Below are 506 nucleotides of genomic sequence, written 5' to 3' on the forward strand. Positions count from 1 at the left end.
TTCTTTCCATGGCCCCATCAATGCTGGTCCTTCAACTGCCACTGAGGCTGCATCTTCACCAATGGCCTCGCTTGGCCTCTCACAGTGCCGAGTCTCAGCAGCTCTCCATGACCTAGTCATGCCTCCAAAACCAGTGCCACCCAGGTGAATCTCACACTACCAAGTTCAGCTGCCAAAAGGAGGTACAACCTTGGCCACCTCTGGAACACAGCCTCTGTGTGCTGTTTCTCAGGAAACACTTTCCAGAAGACTTCACCTCAGTGAAGCCGGTCTCTTCTTACTCACAGCTGAGTGTTCAGCCCCAGCTGACCAGCACCCATTGTTCCAGCAAAGCAAATGTTTTACTTCAGTGGTTCTGGTCTCCTATTAATCAGAGCTGGTTCTTCAGCTCCAGATGAGCAGATGTCACAAATTCTGCATACCATTTCTTTAGGCTATTGACAGTCCCAACAAGCCATTCTTTGCCCACCTCTGCATTAGACCGAACATCCAGCTGAGAACCTTTG

Source organism: Microtus ochrogaster, unplaced genomic scaffold (genome assembly GCF_000317375.1).
Source record: "Microtus ochrogaster isolate Prairie Vole_2 unplaced genomic scaffold, MicOch1.0 UNK163, whole genome shotgun sequence".
NCBI lineage: Eukaryota > Metazoa > Chordata > Mammalia > Rodentia > Cricetidae > Microtus > Microtus ochrogaster.